Source organism: Otolemur garnettii, unplaced genomic scaffold (genome assembly GCF_000181295.1).
Source record: "Otolemur garnettii isolate 467f Iridium unplaced genomic scaffold, OtoGar3 scaffold00174, whole genome shotgun sequence".
NCBI lineage: Eukaryota > Metazoa > Chordata > Mammalia > Primates > Galagidae > Otolemur > Otolemur garnettii.
The window spans coordinates 2,728,299-2,736,590 of NW_003852569.1; the positions used below are offsets into that span (position 1 = coordinate 2,728,299).

The window sequence follows — 8,292 nt, forward strand, 5'->3', positions numbered from 1 at the left end:
CTCGAACCTGCCACCTTAGGTGTACGTGGCTGGCGCCCCAGCCGGTTGAGCTATAGGCGCCGAGCCGGTATTTTACTTTTCACTTTAAGTTGAAAATATCCATTTACTACCGATAAAAGTCTCCTCACCAGACAAGCTCCTTGAGCACAGCGGCTTTAATATCTCAAGGAATAAATAACACACAGTACATGTAAAATATGTTTATAGCGGGCTGGGTAAGGTGGTTCATGCCTAAAGTTACCAAACTTCCCGCCTTTGGCGGGACAGTCCTGATTTTTGGAAAGAATGCAGGACAAGGTAGGGAACGGCAGGAGGAAAGAAAGGGAATATACGGGTTTTGGCTGCTGAAAAGGTTAATGTAACTCCATCTGGGAATGAAGAGGTTAATGTAACTTCATTTGGAAATGAAAAGGCTAATGTAAACTCCCTACTCTCTTCCTGGGCAAGGTATCAGAAGGAGACAGGCTCCTTCCCTGCTTCTAGGCAAGGACAATTAGCTCAGAAGGAGCCAAACTGCCAGGAAAAATAAGTAGCCACCCCCACCACACACACACCATAAACAGCTCAGCCAATAGCAGCCCTGTCCAAAACACCCGATGAAATTCCTCTATGCGCTTTAAAAACCTCAGCTAACTTCACTAGGGGGTTGCCTTTCCTCCAGCTATGTTGAAGGGAAGAGTGGCCCAGGCATATGCTTGCAAAATACAGCACTTTTTGTTTTAATGTGTGTGGTGGTCTCTCAGCAGCAATGCTGGTCCCAACACTGCCATGTGGCTATTTCGCCAGGATATGAGTTTTATATTATTTTTGTTAATTTTATAATGTTAAACTTTAATAACAACAAATAATTGTTGAGAACTGATTATCGAGAACTGCTTATCAAAGTTCACATTGTTGATCAGTTCTTAGAATTCGACCACCATTATTTGGACTTAATGAACAATGGCATTTTTGGCGTTGGCAACCAGGAAAACATTTTGTAACTGTCTCTCAGACGATACACATCGTACTGTGTGCTAGTGCTAGTTAAACAAGTGATGTGAACAAATTAGCTATTCAGATAATTTAGGTAAGTAATTTATTTATTTCTTTATTCCATGAATTTAGCAGACAGTAACCGTATTATTTATATTTTATAGTGGCAGCAAAAAGTCTAGTGCCAGCCTTGAAAGTGATACTTACAACTTACAAGGTATCATTATTTAAAAAAATATATATATATAATATATATAATAAATAATAAAAAAAGATATATATATGGTTGTTTTTTTTTTTGAGACAGAGCCTCAAGCTGTCCTCCTGGGTAGAATGCCATGGCATCACAGCTCACAGCAACCTACAACTCCTGGGCTCAAGCAAATCTCCTGCCTCCACCTCCCAAGTAGCTGGGACTACAGGCACCCGCCACAATGCCTGGCTATTTTTTGGTTGCAGCCATCATTGTTGTTTGGCGGGCTCGGGCTGGATCCGAACCTGCCACCTTAGGTGTATGTGGCTGGCACTTTAGCCACTTGAGCCACAGGTGCCAAGCCAAAAAATATATATTTATAAGGAAAAGGTTAACTCTTGGGCATCAGCAAAAATCACAACAGAGAACAAATGTTTAGAAACATTTCATCATTTTGAAACAAACCATGTTCCATACAATAATGCACTAAAAATTGTGGGATACGCACCGTCCTTGCCACTAACTAATGCTGCGACTGAATGTGTTTTTTTCTACAGTAAATAAAGTGTGGACATCAGAAAAATCACAATCGAGTGTTGAGACTTTGAAAGCCATTTTATGTGTGAAATATAATTTTAACAAATTCTTGTGAAAAATTTCATGACCTTTTAAACAATGACAGCAATCTACCAAAAAAAATTCACTCAAATGAGAAATATCCCAAAGAATAAAATAATACTATACATAATTTTTTTTTTTTTTTTTTGCCCAGGGCTAGGTTTGAACCCGCCATCTAAGGCATATGGGGCCGGCGCCATACTCCTTTGAGCCACAGGCATCACCCTATACATAATTTTTTTTAATGCATTATATTTGTAAATTGTACTTACGTTGAAATTAAAAAATATATATTGCAATACTATTTTTCATTCTGTGAAAATTTTTGTTGCTCCATATAGACCAAATTTTTAATTAAGAACCACCCCCCACCCACCCCCACCCCTGTCAATGGTGTCCCGCTTTACCAATGTTAAAATCTGGTCACTTTAACTCATGCCTGTTATTCCAGCACTTGGGAAGCTGAGGTGGGTAGATCGCCTGAACACACGAGTTTGAGACCAGCCTGAGACAGAGTGAGACCCATCTCTAAAAAATAGCCGGGTGTTGTGTTGGGCGCCTATAGTTCAGCTACTTAGGAAGCTGAGGCAAGAGAATCGCTTAAGCCCAAGAGTTTGAGGTTGCTGTAGGCTGTGATGCTACCACACTCTACAGAGGGTGACACAGTAAGTCTGTCTCAATGTTTATAGTACCTGTCACAAAGCAACTCAAATATTTCATTTACAGTAGTTGTTTCTCAACAGTTTTCCTCCCAAGTTACTACGTATCAAGTGAGTAAGATTAGATTAAACTAATCAATTTAATCAATGTATGTACAACGACAGCTTCTGCTCTTTTAACTGTGGCCCCTGAAAATGGGGGGAAAGAAGATTCTTTTAATCCCAGACCCTGGACTCCTTTGCACTGTTGTGGTTCCTAACATCTTTGAAGTATTAAAACATCTAGGCTGTCAATCAGAAGCCCATCTATGTGAGAACCCTAGTCTGCAAAGTCTTACAGTTTTAAGACTGTTTTCTTTTCAACTGACCTCAGACGTTTGATCTGCCTGTAGTAATACCAAGTGTAGAGACTTAAGTGTGTTACTTACAGCTAATCACTATGCAGAATAGTAACTGCACATATCATTCAATCAGCAAATGTTTTTAACAGTTGATTATAACACAAATTCTGTTTGGGCATGACTCAAATGTCAGTAATCATACAGCCAAACTCTATGCTTATGGATTTAAAAAAAAGTGTTCACAATATTCCTTCCAACAAAAAATGCTCTTACAGGTGGTGCCTGTGGCTCAGTGGGTAAGGTGCCAGCCTCATATACCGAAGGGTGGCGGGTTCAAACCCAGCCCCCGGCCAAACTGCAACAAAAAATAGCCAGGCATTGTAGCGTACGCCTGTGGTCCCAGCTACTAAGGAGTTTAGGCAGGAGAATCGCCTAAGCCCAGGAGTTGGAGGTTGCTGTGAGATGTGATGCCACAGCACTCTACCCAGAGCAATAAAGTGAGACTCTGTCTCTACCAAAAAAATAAAAAAAATGCTCTTACTCTCCTTTATTTGAATTCTTACGTCAAAACGTATGTCAAAACCCGTATCAAATTCCTGACCCTCAATGAAAGCTCTTGAAAGCCCTTTTTTTTTCTTTATTCTGAACTTTTAACTTTTTGAGTTTTTTGAGACAAAATCCCACTCTGTCGCCTTAGGTAGCGCTGTAACACAATAGCTCACAGCAACCTCAAACTCCTGGGCTCAAGTGATCTTCTTGCCTTAGCCTCTCAAGTAGCTGGGACTACAGGCACCTGATGAGATGCCCAGCTAGTTTTCTATTTTCAGTCAAGATGAAATCTCCCTCTTGCTCAGGCTGGTCTTGAACTCCTCAGCTTAAGCAATCCATGTGCCTCAGCCTCCCAGAGTGTTAGGATTACAGGTGTGAGCCACTGTCCAGTTGACTGCTAACTTTTTGAAAACAGAATATCTGGGCTGGGCACCTGTGGCTCAAGCGGCTAAGACGCCAGCCACATACACCTAAGGTGGCGGGTTCAAATCCCCAGCCTGGACCTGCCAAACAACAATGATGGCTGCAACCAAAAAATGGCCAGGCGTTGTGGCGGGCGCCTGTAGTCCCAGCTACTTGGGAGGCGGAGGCAGGAGACTCGCTTGAGCCCAGGAGTTGGAGGTTGCTGTGAGTGTGATGCCACAGCACTCTACCCAGAGGGATAGCTTGAGGCCCTGTCTCAAAAAAAAAAAAGAAAACAGAATATCTATTTCTTTTTTATCTTCATAGAACCACACACAAACTAGCCTTTTACAGTTTTTGGCTGGGGCTGGGTTTGAACCCACCACCTCCAGCATATGGGGCCGGTGCCCTACTCTTTTGAGCCACAGGCGCTGCCCCACAAACCAGCCTTTTAATATGTTTTTTTTTTTTTTTTTTGGTAGAGACAGCATCTCATTTTATCGCCCTCAGTAGAGTGCTGTGACATCATAGCTCACAGCAACCTCCAACTCCTGGCCTTAGATGATTCTCTTGCCTCAGCCTCCGGAGTAGCTGGGACTATAGGCACCTGACACAATGCCCAGCTATTTTTTTTGTTGCAGTTTGACCAGGGCCGGGTTTGAACCTGCCACCCTCAGAATATGGGGCCAGCGCCCCACCCACTGAGCCACAGGCCCTGCCCTTAATATGTATTTGTTGACTGAATACCCATTAGGCTTGCTTGTGGTAAAAAAAAAAATAAAGCATTTTTTTCCCTTTTCATCTTCAATTAATATCAGCAAGACTATTTATTATTCAAATTAATGAAGGGAAACACTAGTGTGGTTGACATAAAGGAAATCATTCCCCTAATATTTCTATTGTGCATTTAGAATATATCACAGCAACTCTTTTATGAAGATCTTAGTAATTACACTCTCAAGTTTATATCACAATAATCTGCCTCACCCTTCATACCTTGTATTTCTCACTAGGTAAGAAGAGATGCTACAAAAATCAAGAGAAGAATAACTTGCAGGGCACCAGAGTCTCCAACATGGCTCCAGCATCTGCTGAGACTACTGTCTCGGGTTCATCCTTCCTTCTTTCGTTCCATTTCCCTTCTTCACCCCCACGTGAACATCTCATCTGAGGACTGACTGTAAGAACTAATTAGTTTGACAATGAAAAACCAAGAACCGACAGATTCTTCTTAGAATGCCAAACAATGTATTATTTCACAGAAATTAATTTCAGAAGGAAAATGGTTCAAGCTTGAAAAAACAACTTACATGGATCCTGCTGGTAAAACCAGAACCTGGGAAACCAGTGAAGCACACAACCAGGAAGGGGCAGTCTGCTGATGGGGTAGTGGTCATCCCTGTGTTGCAGAGAACTTTTCATTACAAGTGAATCGTAATGAAACAACCACTGATGGACAGCTACTGCTTAGAGTTCCCTGCAATCTCATAGATGATTAACGCCCAGGAGCAGCTGCTCTCCAAGAGCTTCAAGAGGAAACTGGCTACAAGGGTGATGTTGTTGAATGTTCTCCAGCTTTCTGTATGGACCCAAGTTTGTTAAACTGTACCACACACACTGTGATGGCAACCGTTAATGGGGATGATGCAGAAATCATACAACCCAAGCCAAAGCTGGGGGTGGAGAATTTGTAGAAGTAATTTCTTTACCAAAGAATGACCTGGTGAAGAGAATTGATGCTCTGGTAGCTGAAGAGCATCTCATAGTGGATGCTAGAATCTACTCTTCCTCTCTGCTGCTGAAACATGCAAACATGAAGCCTTTTGAAGGGCCCTTTCTGAAATTTTAAGGCCATAGACAATACAGCCCATGTTTTTATAAACAAAGACCACCAGGCCTTCTCCACTAAGACTTTGTATTCAACTTAGTTTAATATAAATTCAAAATTAGCTTTTTCAGAAAATAAAGGCATCACAGAATGAGAAGAAAAAAAAAAACTTGTGACTGGAAACAGTGGGTCACACCTATAATCCTAGAACTCTGGGAGGCCAAAGTGGGAGGATCCCTTGAGCTCAGGAGCTTGAGACCCCATCTCTATTGAAATAGGAAAAGAAAAATTAGCCTGGTGGTGTGGTGAGTGCCTGTGGTCCTAGCTACATGGGAGGCTGAGGCAAAAGGATAGCTTGAACCCAGGAGTTTGAGGTTGCTGTGAGCTAGGCAGCCACCACAGAACTCTATCTGGGGACATAAAAGGAATAACTCTTTTCTGTTCTCAATAAAAGGAATAACGTAGGAGAAAACAGTATCTTAACAAGGATATTATTTGACTTTTTTTTTTCTTTAAGACAGAGTCTCAGTTTGTCCCCCTCAGTAGAGTGCTGTAGCGTACAGCTCACAACAACCTTAAACTCTTGGGCTCAAGTGATCCTCTTGCCTCAGCCTCCCAAGTAGTTGGGACTATAGGTGCCCATCACAATGCCTAGCTATTTTTAGAGATGGCTTCTGGCTCTTGCTCGGGCTGCTCTCCAGCCTATGAGCTCAGGCAAGCTACTCGCCTCAGCCTTGCAGAGTGCTAGATTACAGGCATGAGCCACCGTGCCTGGCCTACTTCAAAATTCAGTATTAACATTACCACCGTATGTGTATAGTCCATCTAAGATCAGAAGTTGCAAAAGTATATATTTACAAAAAATGTGGAAGAATTCTCCATAACATTTTTATAATATAATATAAGCTAACCTATTTTCACTTTTAGATACTGTGCTCTGATTTTTTTCTCTATTTATCTAATATACAAAGAAATTTTCCAAGAAACAGTATGGCCTGGCACATTAGTTCCTAAATTCTGGCTGTGGACTGTAATGAAATTTCCACTGGTTTGTTGACAATGAAAAAAAAATGCAGCTTATTTATTCTAAAGCAAAACATATACAAATTAAAAGTTTTTTAATTATTGTTTTTCGGCTTGGCGCCTGCGGCTCAAGAAACTAAGGTGCCAGCCACATACACCTGAGCTGGTGGGTTCGAATCTAGCCCAGGCTCGCCAAAAAACAATGACGGCTGCAACCAAAATATAGCCAGGAGTTGTGAAGGGCAACTGTAGTCCTAGCTACTTGGGAGGCAGAGGCAGGAGACTCCCTTGAGCCCAGGAGTTAGAGGTTGCTGTGAGCTGTGATGCTATAGCACTCTACCCAGGGTTAAGAGCTTGAGGCTCTGTCTCAAAAAAAAAAAAAAAAAAAAATTGTTTTTCTACTTTCCTGGTCATTAAAATATCTTTACAAAACAATGTACATTTTAATGTCCTCAATTAGCAAGGCAATAATAAACAATCCCATTTCAGTACCCTTAGTTTTTCTTTCTTTCTTTTTTTTTTTTTAGAGACAGTCTCGCTTTATTGCCTTGGGTAGAGTGCAGTGGCATCACAGCTCACAGCAACCTCCAGCTCCTGGGCTTAGGCAATTCTCTTACCTCAGCCTTCCAAGTAGCTAGAACAACAGGGCTCCTGCCACAATGCCCGGCTATTTTTTGTTGCAGTTTGGCCAGGGCCGGGTTCAAACCCGCCACCCTCAGTGTATGGGGCTGGCACCCTACCTACTGAGCCACAGGCACTGCCCAGTTTTTCTTGTCTTTCTTTTTTTGCAGTTTTTGGCCAGGGCTGGGTTTGAACCCGCCACCTCCAGAATATGGGGCCGGTGCCTTACTCCTTTGAGCCACAGGTGCCGCCCTAGTTTTTATTTTCATAAGTGAATTGTCCCATGTCTAGAAACTACTAGTTCCATGTATCTCCTCCCACCTGAATTCACTGTGCGAACTAAAAGCCAAAGACCTAGATGGGCATTAGTTACTACTTTCCCGTTTTAGATGTCTTTCACTCCGTCACTGCTAAGTTATTTCTGCATTTGTTCTGGATTTTGGTTTTATTTTTTACAACCATCTATATTCTTCCCTTGTTAGTCCTTCTCATTTTTACCAGGAACTGGTAACCACACAAATCTGGGTCACTAATACCAGGATAAAGTTAAATCACTACTTAAGTTTTCCTAAGACTGCTACCAAGATATTTGGTTGGCATCAAGTATGCTGTGGAAAGAATCCATACAGCTTCCTTATTTTTTTGGCCCTTACTCCACTGTTACTAGCAAGTGCTGTACTTCTTAGATACTGGTCAAGATGATTAAGGTCAGGGAGAGGGAACAAAAGAGCATACAAAAACATCAAGAAAATACTGAAAAACATAAATAACTAAGAAAAGACTGAAGGAATTAACAGGTTCTGCAACCAGAGGAAAATTGTTTGGAGAAGTACACAGCTTTGGAAGTACCTGCAGGGCTTTTCCTTTGGATTTCTTAACAGAATTATTTAATGAAATCTAACCAAAGGGAAGAACTATGTTACTTTTATTTTATTTTATTTTTGACACAGCCTCAAGCTGTCACCCTGCGTAGTGTCATGGCATCACAGCTCACAGCAACCTTCAACTCCTGGGCTCAAGCGATTCTCCTGCCTCAGCCTCCCAAGTAGCTGGGACTACAGGTGCCAGCCACAACGCCCGGCT

The 8,292-nt window shown here is 41.8% G+C and overlaps 1 protein-coding gene and 1 pseudogene across 5 annotated transcripts in view; one reads left to right on the plus strand and one right to left on the minus strand.

The window, feature by feature from the left end:
* Nucleotides 1-8,292, minus strand: part of RPRD2 (regulation of nuclear pre-mRNA domain containing 2) — a 117,236-nt gene that overhangs the window by 57,909 nt on the left and 51,035 nt on the right. The gene's annotated exons all lie outside the window — the stretch shown is intronic.
* Nucleotides 4,605-5,678, plus strand: LOC100953934 (annotated as a pseudogene).